Source organism: Lepidochelys kempii, chromosome 9, assembly GCF_965140265.1.
Source record: "Lepidochelys kempii isolate rLepKem1 chromosome 9, rLepKem1.hap2, whole genome shotgun sequence".
Classification (NCBI taxonomy): domain Eukaryota; kingdom Metazoa; phylum Chordata; order Testudines; family Cheloniidae; genus Lepidochelys; species Lepidochelys kempii.
The window spans coordinates 101,808,232-101,822,342 of record NC_133264.1 but is presented as its reverse complement, the minus strand read 5'-3'; the positions used below and the strand labels follow the sequence as shown (position 1 = coordinate 101,822,342).

Genomic DNA, 14,111 nt, shown 5'->3' with positions numbered 1-14,111 from the left:
GCTCAGACAAACAAGTTTGTTCATGTTTGCAGGAGATAATGCTGCCTGCTTCTTGTTTACAATGTCACCTGAAAGTGAAAACAGGCATTTGCATGGCGCTGTTGTAGCCGGCGTTGTAAGATATTTACATGCCAGATGCACTAAAGATTCATATGTCCCTTGATGCTTCAGCTACCCTTCCAGAGGACATGCGTCCATGCTGATGTCGGGTTCTGCCTGATAACGATCCAAAGTAGTGCAGACTGATACATGTCCATTTTCATTATCTGAGTCAGATGCCACCAGCAGAAGGTTGATTTTCTTTTTTGGTGGTTTGGGTTCAATCATTTCTGCATCAGAGTGTTGCTCTTTTAAGACTTCTGAAAGCATGCTCCACACCTCATCCCTCTCAGATTTTGGAAGGCACTTCAGATTCTTAAACCTTGGGTCAAGTGCTGTAGCTATCTTTAGAAATCTCACACTGGTGCCTTCTTTGTTTTGTCAAATCTGCAGTGAAAGTGTTCTTAAAACGAACAACATGTGCTGGGTCATCATCCGAGCCTGCTATAATGTGAAATATATGGCAGAATGCAGGTAAAACAGAGTAGCAGACATACTATTCTCCCCCAAGTAGTTCAGTCACAAATTTAATTAACACATTATTTTTTTAACGAGCGTCATCAGCATGAAAGCATGTCCTCTGGAATGATGGCCAAAGCATGAAGAGGCATATGAATCTTTAGCATATCTGGCACATAAATATCTTGTGACGCCGGCTACAACAGTGCCATGCGAACGCCTGTTCTCACTTTCAGGTGACGTAATTGAGACGTGGGCAGCATTATCTCCCATAAATGTAAACAAACTTGTTTCTCTTTGCGATTGGCTGAACAAGAAGTAGGACTGAGTGGACTTGTAGTCTCTAAAGTTTTACATTGTTTTGTTTTTGAGCGCAGTTTTGTAACAAAAAAAATCTACATTTGTAAGTTGCACTTTCATGGTAAAGAGATTGCACTATAGTACTTGTATGAGGTGAATTGAAAAATACTATTTCTTTTGTTTATCATTTTTACAGTGCAAATATTTGTAATCAAATATAAAGTGAGCACTGTACACTTTGTATTCTGTGTTGTAATTGAAATCACTATATTTGAAAATGTAGAATAATATCCAAAATATTTAATAAATTTCAATTGGTATTATATTTAATAGTGCAATTAATTGTGATTAATTTTTTGAGCTAATCGTGTGAGTTAACTGCGATTAATTGACAGCCCCAGTAAATTGCTAAACACGCTGACTTGTCTGGGCAGTTAGGTTGCAAATTAAAGGCAAAAAAACCCTGACTAGAATGAGGAGAACGATCCTAGGAAATAACTGACTGTTTTCGGTGGCTGCAGAAAGAGAGGGGGAAGTATCTGTTCTAAACTGCTCTTGAATTTAATCTAAAACAGAGAGCTTGATGGTAGGTTGTAATGGCGGAAAATTCAATCTGCACAAGATTAGCAGATGCGTTTCTAACCCTCTGGAATCTAGTGGTTCGGATGCTGCCCCGTGAAATGTTGAAGTGCTGATTCCTATTAACTGCAGTGGTGCCCGGGAAGGCAGAGGTAATGAGCTGTGGAATCGTCTTCTGCTCAGTTTCTAACCAGCTTTTCGTTTGATCCAACAGGTGTTTGTACTTGTTGATGTAAATGGTGGGAGAGATGCAATATTTGAAGATTTGAAGGCAGAATTTAACATTTGGAGTGGTTTGCAGGTCTTGTAATCCTGGCTTAATGGGAAAACCACGGAAGGTTCTTTATTTAAAAACAAATAAAACTCACTGCAGATTTTGCTTCCTCTGTACCAGCCAATAACCTGACTCTTGCGCTGGTTTAAATAGTCAGACCTTTAATGAATACCAACATGATACAGTACTCTGCCCTTCTCCTTCCAGGAACAAATACTTGAGGAGAGCATTTTGGGACAGAGCTTTACCAGCTAGTCACATCTATGTATCTTTTGGAAGCTGTGTACAAAATACTAGAAAAAAATTACCTTTGCTGCAGATCTAAAACAAAGCGAAACAATAAATCAAGTAGATAGGCTTCCCATTTCCTTGGGCGAAACTCCATGTCGTGCGCACTTGTTTCTGATGACTCTCCCACCCACGGCATTGCCTCAGACAGGCACTTGACTCATAGCCTGGGTTTGCTTAGCCCTGTAAACCACAAAAAAGTATTTCCTTCAGCATCCCAGCAAGGAAAGGGATGCCACACTTCCCTCTGAGTCCACCAAGAGTTATGGCCTTCTAGATAACCCCCAGGCATCTCCTTCAAGTGCATGGATATTTAAACTGACTCTCTGGTCTTTGAGGTCTGAATGAATGAGGTATGGCCTGTAGAAATCTGTTCAGGGAGAGAAAAACATCCAGTTTGAATTTAAAAATGGTCAGCGATGGAGAATCCAACACAGCAGTTGGTAAATTGTTCCAACGGTTAATTACCCTAACTATTAAAAATATACACCTTAGTTCCAGTCTGAATCTGTCTAGCTTCAACTTCCAGCCACTGGATCTTGTTATACCTTAGTCTGCTAGATGGAAGAGCCCATTATTAAATATCTGTTCCTCATGTAGATACTTACAGACTGTAATCAGGTCACCCCATAACCTTCTCTTTGTTAGACTCTAGGAGCTCAATCTATTTAGTTTATCACCATGAGGCATGTTTTTAAATTCTTGAATCATTTCCATGGCTCTTCTCTGAACCCTCTCCAATTTTCTTAAATTCTGGACACAAGAACTGGGCACAGGATTCCAGCAGTGGTCACACCAGTGCCAAATAAAGGGGTAAAACAACCTCTCTAATCCTACTCAAGATTCCTGTTTATGCAGGATCACATTTAGCGCTTTTGGCCCCAGCGTCACACTGGGAGCCCATGTTCAGGTGATTATTCACCACACCCCTCAAATCTTTTTCAGTCACTGCTTCCCAGAGTAGATTCCCCATCCTGTAGGCCTGGCCGATGTTCTGTTTTTCTAGATGCATATGTTTATGTGAAGCCATATTAAAATGCATGATGTTTGCTTGTGCCCCGTTTACCAACTGATTCAGTGACCTGTTCTCTTCATTATTGATCACTCCCCCAGTTTTTGTGTTGTTACTGAGAACATTTATGGATGATTTTGGATTTCCTTCCAGGTCATTGATAAAAATGTTAAATAGCATAGGACCAAGAACCAATACCTGTGGGAACCCATGGGAAACAGACCTGCTTGATGACAATATCCGATTTCCAATTACATTTTGAGACCTATCAGTTAGCCAGTTTTTAATCCATGTAATGTGTGCCATGTTAATTTGATATCATTCTAGTTTTTTAATCAAAATGTCATGATATCAGGGGACTACAACTGATGACCCAGAGGTGTCGCCCAGTCTCATGTCCTGCCTTTCTATGACTCTGAGTTGAATTCATATAAACTTATTTAAGAGGTGGGTAACAAAATCTATAAAAAGGAATGTATCTTCAGCAGTCTCCTCCTCCCAGGCTTGGAATGGTGGTGGAGAGGGATGGAGGCAGTCCCAAAACCTTTTGGGCCTGTCTACCAATTGTAAGGTAATTTCTGGGCTGAGAGTAGCAGCGATGAAAGTATGTAAAGGGCATTGGTTGAGGAGTACATGGAGACCAGGCTGCATGAGGAGTATTGTGCTCAGTTCCAGTCACTGTACCTGAGAAGGAGGCTCAGGCCATGGGACAGGGGAAGCGCGAAACAATATGAAACCTGAACAAAACCCACTCCAGGATTGCACCCCTCCTCCAGCCCCTCCCTGGCCACTTTCCTGGTATCTCACCTTTTGCCTTATCTCCATCTGTCTTTTTTTATTGTCTTTTAGAGTCCAAGCTGTCTGCCAGGACCTTGCCTCTTTGTATCTGTCCCAGAACCAAATAATGAATCCATCCTGTCCTTTAACCCCATAGTTCTCAACCCGCAGTACATGTACCCCTGGGGGTACACAGAGATCTTCCGGGGGTACAGCAACTCAGCTAGCTATTTGCCTAGTTTTACAAAAGGCTACATGAAAAGCAGTAACAAAGTCAGGACAAACTAAAATTTCATACAATGACTTGTTTGTACTGCTCTATACTATACACTGAAATGTACGTACAAGATCTATATTCCAGTTGATGTATTCTATAATTATAGGGTAAAAATGAGTAAGTAGCAATCTTTCAGTAATAGTGTACTGGATAGGCGCCGACTCTGTGGGTGCTCTGGGTGCTAAAATTAATGGGAGCTCTGCACCCACCAGCAGCCAAGCTCCCCCCACCTCGCCTCCTCGCCGCCTCCTCCCCCGAGCGCTCCACGTCCCTGCTCCTCCCCGTCTCTCCCAGCGCTTCCTGCCACCCTGCTGCCTAACAGCTGTTTGGCGGTATTTTGGACTTTCCAGGAGGGAGGGGGAGGAGCGGGGACGCAGTGTGCTTAGGGGAGGAGATGGAGAAGAGGCAGGGCAGGGACAGGGACTTGGGGGAAGGGGTGGAATAGGGGTGGTGTGGGGTGGGAAGGGGCTGGGATGGGGGGGGGCAAGCACCCACCGGGCAAAGGGGAAGTCAGCGCTTGTGGTGTGCTGTGACACCTTTGTATTCTTATGTCTGATTTTGTAAGCAGCTTGTTTTTAAATGAGGTGAAACCTGGGGTTATCCAAGATAAATTGACTCCTGAAAGGGGTACAGTAGTCTGGAAAGGTTGAGAACTACTGCATTAACCAACTCCCTTGTCCCCTTAGAAGGTTTGGGAACACTGGAGGGTCTTGCAGCTTGTCCTATGAGTTGCCAAACCGAACTCCTGGGGAGCCCTATCCTGGGGGTTGTAATAGCAGAGGGGGGAATATGGAGGTTTGTGACATGGCTGTGTTCCATGCAGAGCTGGTTTCTGTTTAGTATTCATGTGCTTTGACAGAGAAAAAATTGTTCCTAAACCCCGACTCTTCCATCGTTGTATACAGAGAACCTCTCTCATAATTCTAGTTGTTATTTAGTGTCATGCTAATTATACCTCCTCATTTTTTAATGTATAATCATTATTGGAAAATAAATGCAGCTTTTTACTGAGATCTGATTTTGCTTGTTGGATTTGTAATAGCCTGGGCAGGTGTTTGATGTGGAGGAATTAGCCGGAGGTGGTCAGACAGACTGGACTGCTATTCAGCAGATACAAAGCTATTTAAAAAGTGGGCAGATACTGAGCAGCCGGTCAAGAAGCAAACAGAAGTGGGAGTTATAAACTCAGCTTGAAGAGTTGGGAGAACTTCAAATTCCAGACATGTCTCTTAGAAGCACCACTCCTCTAGTTTTCTGCAGGAGTGATTGATAATACAAAGAGGAAGAGGATACGGCCTGGCAGGTGATGTGCTGGGTTAGCAGTAGCAGGCACAGCCCTGAATGCTGATTATTGGTAATGAGCTCAGGGCTCAAAGCTGGAGCTGGTTGGAACACTTTGGACTGAATGAAATTTCAGCAAAATATGCTGTTTGTCAAAGCTGAAATATTTTGTGGAGACATTTCAGTTTCAACAAGCTCTTCATCAGCGAAGCGTTGTCAGTTCTGGTCTGGGGGGGCGGGGAGAGAGACTGACACATTCTGTTTCTGGCCTGATGGTTAGGGCATTGCCCTGGGATGAGGGAGACCCCCGCAGGTTCTTGAATCTAAGATGTCAAGTGAGGGAGAACCCACCTCCTCCCTCCAGTGAGCTGTGCCAATGCTCCTGGGCACAGCTGGACAGCCTCGTTCTGCAGGCCAGCGTTAAAGGTTTTGGTGCCACTCTAGTAAAGTGTGGGGCACAGATGTCGGAGGGCTAGTCTGCACTGGAAGCGCTATATCACCAGACGCACCAGAGCGTCTGTGCAGAAGCTGCTCCATGGAGACAGGAGAGAGCTCCCCCGTCAACGTAATTACTCCACCTCCGTGAGAGGCAGAAGCTATGTCGGCAGTAGACCCGCCCTAAGCGTAAGAACTATGTCCACGAGGAAAGGTTTGGTAAGGTAATTCATCCCTTAGTTATGTTCCTGCTTACACATGTCACTTGGCTTAGAGGCATTCCATTATATGCCCTGAACACTATCCCAGCGTGAGACAGTGCAAGGCTTTTCGGAACTTTTAAAGTTGTCATTTTGTGTTTTAATTTCATAACCAGCAAATCCATAAAAGGCGCAAAGGGCTGGGGATGGGGGTACACAAATAATACATGTAGCTAGAGCCAAAGTCAGACTCCCCACCTGGCCTCCACCAGGATACTGTTGCACTCCCAGTTATTTATGGATTCAGTTTGTCATTTAGGCATCTGAATACCTGTGCCTGCAGATCAGGTACTCAAACATCTAAATGTTCTAAATAGAGCCAATAAAGAATCGTGGGGGCAAAGTCTGCCCTGGCCTAGCTGAGCCCACGAGGATTGGATGCAAAACAGGAGGCCAGTGTTTGAAAGCCTTGCTGATAAGGGGCAGGGCTAGGCTACGTCTACACTGCATAGTAAGCCTGCAGATTGGGTGTTTCCAAGTGTCCACACTGCATTGGACAATACAAAGGAGTTTGTAAAATTATATTAGAAACAAAAAGAATCCTGACAATAATATTGGTCCGTTACTAGATGGAAATGGTGAATTATCAATAATAATGCAGAAAAGGGAGAAGTGTTCAAGAAATATATGTCTGTTCTATATTTGGGGAAGAAACAGATTGCACAGTCTCATCTTATGGTGATGCCTTTTTCCATTCCACTAGTATCTCTAAGGGATGTTCAACAGAAATGACTATGGTTAGACATTTTTAAAACAGCAGGCCCAGATAACTTGTATCCAAGAGTATTCAGAGAGCTGGCCGAGGAGCTCGCTCGACTGTTAACACTGATTTTGAATAAGTCCTGGAGCAGTGGGGAAGTTCCAGAAGGCTGGAAGGAATCTAATATAGTGCCTGTTTTTAAAATCAGTGAATAGAATGACCAGGTAATTATAGGCCTGTCAGCCTAACATTGATTCTGGGCAAGATAATGGAGAGGCTGACATGGGCTGGATGAATAACGAACTAAAGGAGGGTAAAGTAATTAATGCAAACCAACATGGGTTTATGGAAAATAGAACTTGCCAAAGTAGCGTGGGTTTTTTTTGGAGTTTACAAGTTCGACTGATAAAGGTTACAGTGTTGACATACTATACGTAGACCTCAGTAAGGCATTTGACTTGGTACCACGTGACATTTCGATTTAAAAAATCCCTAGAACAATACAGAATTAACACAGCTTCTCCCCCAGGCTTCTGGTGCTGTGTGTGCCTGCAGAGGTGGAAGGGCCTTGAAAGGAAAATAAAAGAGCACATTGTCCGACCATGATAAAAAAATACATTTTCTACTCTTTCAGGGGGGTGCTTTACTTCAAGGCCAAAAGATGATATTTCTTATCAATGGGCTTTAGCTAATTCACCCCAAAAATACTGTCGGCTGCAGCTATCCTTTGGAGCAGTGCTGAAAGCTCTCACACATCCCAAACTCAGTTAAAATGATGTAGAAATCCCCACCATTTGTCCGGGGCTGGGGGCGGAGGGGTTGAAGGTGTGTGTCCTCAGAGAGGTGGCTTTTCAGTCCTGTCAGGCAGGACAGCCGCAGGGAGAGCGCTGATATTCTGGAGGCCCCTGCATGGAAGTGTGAACTCTGTTCCTGGCCAGCGCGGGGCAGCCTTCCAGGTATGCGAAGGCGATACCTGGGGTCGAATGCCCGCCCAGCACATCTCTGAATGTCTGGACTCATTCCAGCTGGCTCCTTGGGACTCCGTTCACTGGCGTGGGTGTGGTCCATTAGTGTGGGTGTGGCAGATTCAGGAAGGGCGCTGTATTAGCGGGGGATGGGGGCACGTGAGGGTCATAATTGCAGTGCCCCAGCCCCTCTTTCTAACGATCAGTGAGGAACTAGCGAACATGTAGTATGGCCTATCCAAGGCCGTGACCAAGTATCTTGATGTTTTTGGTCTTTTGGCCTTGAGATGAAAACCTTGTCTGTGTCTCTTGGACCTTGAAGGGAAAAAATTATCTAAAGTTATAACTGCTTGTGTAACTGTTTCCCCTCACTTCCCCATGCCCAGTTTGACTCCCCAGGGGTGCGAGGGGAACGGCGTGGGCATCACCCAGAACAGACGCCCACAAGAGACCTTCCTTGTAGTCACTGAAGGGGGCCATGAGCTGGAAATCCCTCCCATCGTATATTGGTGATGAACACGGCAGCAGAAACATCCAGGTCCGGCAGGGCTCCCTCTTCCGCTGCAGGCTGTGCCCGGGCCACCCCGAACAGCTCCTCCCAACACGGACGCAGCATCTGCTGCAGCTCCTTTGGCGCCGGGGGGCCTGGTCTCTTCTTGCTCCTCATCCGCTGGCCGGCTCTCTGTGTGATGCCTGCTTCTGGCTCCTGGAAACCGAGTGGGAAGTTTGTCCCTGCTCCCTAGTCCTCTCCCACCCAGTGTCCCTGCCCCCCGCCCAGGCAGGTGGAGGGACCCAGTGTGACGCAGCGGGGAATGGCGTCTAGTTCTGCTGGGACTGTCTGCACGGGGGATGGGAGAGCAGGGGGTGACTCCACTGGAGTGAGGAGACCTGAGCCTGTCCCCTGAGCTGGGCGGGGGTTGGACCCAGCGGCAAGTGGCAGGCTGCTGATTTCCGATGCTGCAAGCTGTAGTGCAAAGGAAGCAGATCTCAAAGCATGCAGGGGTTTTAGTTAGGGCATTTCTTAGCTGCCCGTTACCCAGGGTAATGTGTAATTTCTGCTTTTAGTCTAAGATTTGGATTTTTTTTTATTGAGCCCTGATTTGAATTTTAATACCAACCTCAGCAAAAGTTACTTGCTAGCATTAAATGTAATGATAGTGGGCTTTATCTGCATGGATTTTAACTGCATCCCTCATGAATAGGGTGACCAGATGTCCGGTTTTTGACTGGAACTGGAGCTGCCTGAGGTAAGCCTGTGTCCCAACCCTGGGCTCCAACCCCCTGCCCTAGCCCTGAGCCTCCCCCAAACCCAGAGCCCCACTTGCACCCCAAATCCCTCATCCCTGGCCCCACCCCAGAGCCAGCACCCCCAGCCCAGAGCCCTCACCCTCTACCAAACCCCAACCCCTGCCTTAACCTGCAGCCCTCTCCCACACTCAGAATCCCTCGGCCCCAGCCCCCAGCCTGGAGCCCCAAACTCCTCATACCTGGCCCCTTCCCAGAGCCTGCACGCCCGGCCCAGAGCCCTCTCCCCATCCCACACCCCTGCCCTAACCCAGTGAAAGTGAGTGAGGGTGTGGGAGAGCGAGCCACTGAGGGAGGAGAAATGTAGTGAGTGGGGGGTGGGGCCTTGGGGAAGGGGCGGGGCTAGGGTGTTTGGTTTTGTGCAATTAGAAAGTTGGCAACCATATTTGAGAATCATTGCTCCAGGACATGTCAGTTCTAGTTTTTAATTAGCTTGTTAGAAAACTGTTCTACAGACCTTGTTCCTGTTTTTGACTTGCTGATGCAACAGTAACTTGCATCTCTCCTTTTCTACTGGCTTTGCATTTCATGTGTTCTAATTTGAACCATCATTAATAGAATTGTGTGCCAGAGACTGAAACTCTGTTCTAACAAGCCAGTAAATGGCAAGTGTTTGAGAAAGTTTGTGCATTCTCTACAGTGCCCATCTGAGAATCTCAAGATGGAAGTCAAGCTTGCAAAATTAATTTGAGTATAAAAATGCATCTACCATGGCACCAGGTTGCATATACAAACAACGGACCAAGGTCGGATGTCCAGAGATTTAATTGTTTTGCCTGACCAAGACTTCAGAACTTGGCTCAATGATAAAACCACAAACGTGTCCTATACAGATGTGCTCAGTGTATGCTGTGTTTATATTTAGTGATTAAACTGGTTTCACAAAGTGAGTAGAGTTCTTCAAATATTTTGAATAAGTAAGACATTGTTACAGGTTCTTAAGGCTTTTAGTTGCTCTGTCTAAATCACGCCTTGGTAGACCAGATCAAGATTTATACATGAAGAAAACTTCATAAATTTGGATTTTATATAGCTGAATTAACTTTGTATGTCAGTTTTCCCCTCTGAAAATACATATGAAAAATTGTTTGTTACTGCTTTAAATCTTTATATTTGTCTGCTAAGATACACTGAGTATTCTATTCCAGGGTACAGCAATATACACTGTGCTCACTGTTGCAGATATAATAAAGAAGGATTTTGTGAAGCTTTTGCTATCTAATTATATTCCATTCTAGCCCACAATGTGTCCATATATCTATTCCTTATCCTGAAAGGCACCCTAAACACTAGCAAGTGCCAAGACAAATTAAAGCATCCAATCTAAGTAAACAAGCACATGGTGGAGTCCATATGTTCCAAAATTAGGCTCATCTTTGTTTATAACAATACATTACTCTTCTGCATTTAGAAAGGAAATCAAACCACTTCTCTTGCATTGAGAGGGCAGTCTTGCATCCTTGGTGACAGACAGAATATTAATATCATTTTGGGATATTTTTCAGTTCAGTGTTTTGGAATCAGCTCTAGCAGAGGGCCTGCTCCATGGACCCTAAAAACTGACCACTTTCAGTCAGTTGGACAAACATTGCAAACAGTCTCACTGTGCACTAATGTGCATGACACAAAGCAACTTCTGCATTTTGTACAAAAGCTGATACCCGTTTTCTGTCGTTTCTGGACTTTTTGACTGTGGGACCTTGAGGCACTGGATCTCTGTGTGCTCCTCACTCCAGGCGGAAATGGCATTTTAAATCTGGGATTTCACTTCTGGCCCGATAATGCATTTGAGTGGAGTGCTCCTGAGGAAAGGGAACTAAGCTCAAAAGCCTTGTTTCTCAAATGTGCTATGGTATAATCCATCTCTAGGGACTGGGCAGAGAGCATATCCATGCCCAGTCCCAGCGTTCACACTTGAAATCTCCTTCCATGAGTCTGGCAGCCTAAGTCTCTGAGCCGCTGGCATCCTGGGATATTAGAGGGGTAGGTATTGGTAATCCAGGCAGGGCTGGGTTGGCCTGGACTTCAAAAGAAAAGGCCAAAAGTGAGCAACGCTGAGAGTTTTCCTAAAACTCATTGGAAGCCAGAACACTGTAGCTTGTGTAATGGAATGCAAAATTGTACCATGCTGTTCAGCCACTCAGTGGTGCTGTGTAACACCCCCTATTTAAACAAACCTCAGCTGTACCTGGCAGACCATTAAAGGATTTTATGATGAATACAGCTGGTTTGTATAAGCAAGCTCTGTGGCCAGTCTATATCTATATAGAAGTACGTGACATGCTGTCAGGAGTAAACTAGGAACAAAGCAACAGAGATTGCAGGATCTCATCAACATGCCACTCCTCAATGTTTCAGAGAACTTCAGCTTTAACAGACCTTCACAATGGAGAGACTGGATGCAGTATTTTGCAAGATTTTGAATTGCAAACAAACTCAACAAACAAAATCCACAAAGAAACTGGAGATACACAGGTATCTTCTTTAATTTATGCTGTTTGCTGCACCAAAGCAAACATTCAAGAGCCACTGTTTCTGGGATAAAGAAAAGGAGGACTTTTGGCACTTCAGAGAGTAACAAATGTATTTGAGCATAAGCTTTCATGAGCTACAGCTCACTTCGTCGGATGCATGCAGTGGAAAATACAGTGGGGAGATTTATATACACAGAGAACATGAAACAACGGGTGTTACCATACACACTGTAACAAGAGTGATCAGGTAAAGTGAGCTATTATCAGCAGGAGAGCGGGGGGGAAAACCTTTTGTAGTGGCAATCAAGGTGGGCCATTTCCAGCAGTTGACAAGAACGTCTGAGGAACAGTGTGTGTGTGTGTGTGTGTGTGTGTGTGTGTGGGAGAATAAACATGGGGAAATAGTTTTACTTTGTGTAATGGCCCATCCACTCCCAGTCTTTATTCGAGCCTTAGTTAATTGTATCCAGTTCCAATTAATTCCAATTCAGCAGTCTCTCTTTGGAGACTGTTTTTGAAGATTTTTTTATTGAAGAATTGCCACTTTTAGGTCTGTAATCGAGGGACCAAAGAGATTGAAGTGTTCTCCGACTGGTTTTTGAATGTTATAATTCTTGACGTCTGATTTGTGTCCATTTATTCTTTTACGTAGAGACTGTCCGGTTTGACCAATGTACATGGCAAAGGGGCATTGCTGGCACATGATGGCATATATCACATTGGTAGATATGCAGGTGAATGAGTCTCTGATAGTGTGGCTGATGTTATTAGGCCCTATGATGGTGTCCCCTGAATAGATATGTGGACACAGTTGGCAATGGGCTTTGTTGCAAGGATAGGTTCCTGGGTTAGTGGTTCTGTTGTGTGGTGTGTGGTTGCTGGTGAGTATTTGCTTCAGGTTGGGGGGCTGTCTGTAAACAAGGACTGGCCTGTCTCCCAAGATCTGTGAGAGTGATGGGTCGTCCTTCAGGGTAGGTTGTAGATCCTTGATGATGCGTTGGAGAGGTTTTAGTTGGGGGCTGAAGGTGACGGCTCATGGCGTTCTGTTATTTTCTTTGTTGGGCTTGTCCTGTAGTAGGTGACTTCTGGGTACTCTTCTGGCTCTGTCAATCTGTTTCTTCACTTCCGCAGGTGGATATTATAGTTGTAAGAATGCTTGATAGAGATCTTGTAGGTGTTTGACTCTGTGTGATGGGTTGGAGCAAATGTGGCTGTATGGTAGAGCTTGGCTGTAGACAATGGATCGGGTGGTGTGGTCTGGATGAAAGCTGGAGGCATGTAGGTAGGCATAGCGGTCAGTAGGTTTCTGGTATAGGGTGGTGTTTATGTGACCATCACTTATTAGCACCATAGTATCCAGGAAGTGGATCTCTTGTGTGGACTGGTCCAGGCTGAGGGTGGTGGGATGGAAATTTTTAAAATCATGGTGGAATTCCTCAAGGGCTTCTTTTCCATGGGTCCAGATGTGACAGAGCCTGCTTGGAAAGTGAAACTGTATGTTCATGGTAACACTGACTTTACAGTTGACTCAAGAGCAGATGTCAGGTCATCTCGGAAGGGACTTACAATCAACTTCAACCCCTTCCAGAGCTGAAGTCACCTGGCACGGGCTAGTCAGTCACAGAAACTTACTAAGACAAAAGCCTTGCATTCAGAGTGCATGTGATCAAAGGCTCAAAGACCAACAACTTTCTCGGCTATAACACAGCAGCCATGATGGACTTAGTGAGAAAGGGGGAAGAACCTGACAGAGGATTTGATTATATTGGACTCTTCAAAGGAGATCCCATACAAATCAACTTAAAAGGCAATGCTGAAACATACAACGTACAAACACCTCTACCAGACAGACTTTGGAAGAGACTAGCTGTACATTTATGTGAATTCAGAGGATATCCTTACCTGGTTGTGGACTGTTTTTCCAGGTGCACAGAAATAATGTACTTAAAATAACTTAATATGTCAGTGTTATTGAGAAACTGAAGTGCACTTCTGCTCACTTCGGTATTCTGGAATCATCAGTGATGGATAATGGACCACAACTCACTGCAGCAAAATTTAAGTAATTCGAAATGAAATATGATTTTGATCATATTACTATCAGCCCACATTACCCACAAGCGAATGGAGAGGCTGAAAGAGCTGTACAGACAGCCAAGAAAATCCTAGAGCAAGAAGATCCATTCCTTGCTCTTTTGAGTTAGCGATCAACTCTAATAACAACTACTGGATATGGTACAGCACAACTCCTGATGGGAAGACAGCTCAGAACTTAGGTTCTTTTCTAATCTCCAAAATGGCCAGATGAGGAGAGATTCTTTTAGCCTTTTTTGCTGATTTGGCTAATGAACACTCTAATAACAGAGGACCCTCAGAACAGCTGGTTGTAAACTTGGTGACAGTGTTCATGTCAAATTGGATGGAGAAAAAGGATGAACAGCTCCAGCTGTCGTAAAGAAAAAATTCAAGTGCCCAGATCAAATGTGTTAGAGACCAAGAGTGGAGAGTTCAGCAGGAACGATCGACATCTAGAGATTGTTCCTCAGAAAGAACAATCAGCAGACCAAACTCTACGGATAGCAGATGCAGAACAAGAAGACGACTCAAGCATTCCAAACCAACCACA

At 44.7% G+C, this 14,111-nt stretch overlaps 1 protein-coding gene across 13 annotated transcripts in view; it reads left to right on the top strand.

Annotated features, from left to right (window-relative positions):
• The window catches only part of HTR2C (5-hydroxytryptamine receptor 2C), a 740,895-nt gene that overhangs the window by 92,868 nt on the left and 633,916 nt on the right, over positions 1-14,111 (top strand). For 12 of the 13 annotated variants that reach the window (XM_073358595.1, XM_073358588.1, XM_073358594.1 and 9 more), the window contains one exon: positions 8,909-8,953. The exons of the other annotated variant lie outside the window; for it this stretch is intronic. The gene's annotated coding sequence lies outside the window, so the exon portion shown is untranslated. The remainder of the gene's footprint in view (positions 1-8,908; positions 8,954-14,111) is intronic. 13 annotated transcript variants of the gene reach the window in all.